General features: G+C 36.0%; 1 protein-coding gene across 1 annotated transcript in view; it reads left to right on the top strand.

Moving 5' to 3' along the window:
- LOC128247007 (arginine-glutamic acid dipeptide repeats protein-like) overlaps positions 1-419 on the top strand; it is a gene marked incomplete at its 3' end in the record, with an annotated part of 231787 nt that overhangs the window by 70282 nt on the left and 161086 nt on the right. The window lies entirely within an intron of this gene.

Below are 419 nucleotides of genomic sequence, written 5' to 3'. Positions count from 1 at the left end.
TATATATATATATATATATATATATATATATATATATGCATTGTATCTGGTTTATCCTGTGTGGTGACATAAGGCGGAAATATTAATACTGTTTGTATGTTTGTGTGTGTGTGTGTTGTTAAGTTGAAACATTGTGCCATCCATTAAGAGAAGATGTAAGGTAGTTTTGATGAGAATCACAGAGGTATTAAAACGCTGTCTGGGTCTAATGAGTAGGAGACGAGTGGCAAACATCAGTTTGGCACCGCAAGGTAAAGAAGCAACGATTGAACGAGAGGAAAGAGGTTTTTTTTTTCTAGTTAATACACACTTAATTAGAGAAGAATATAAGAAATGAAAACCGCATTGGTAATGTTACGTGTGTGAGGAGAGAGAGAGAAGGGTAGTGATGGTGGTGGTGGTGAAGCAGGAGACTGATT

The sequence above is a fragment of the Octopus bimaculoides genome, chromosome 26, assembly GCF_001194135.2.
Source record: "Octopus bimaculoides isolate UCB-OBI-ISO-001 chromosome 26, ASM119413v2, whole genome shotgun sequence".
Lineage (NCBI taxonomy): Eukaryota > Metazoa > Mollusca > Cephalopoda > Octopoda > Octopodidae > Octopus > Octopus bimaculoides.
This window is presented reverse-complemented; position numbering and strand designations above follow the sequence as displayed.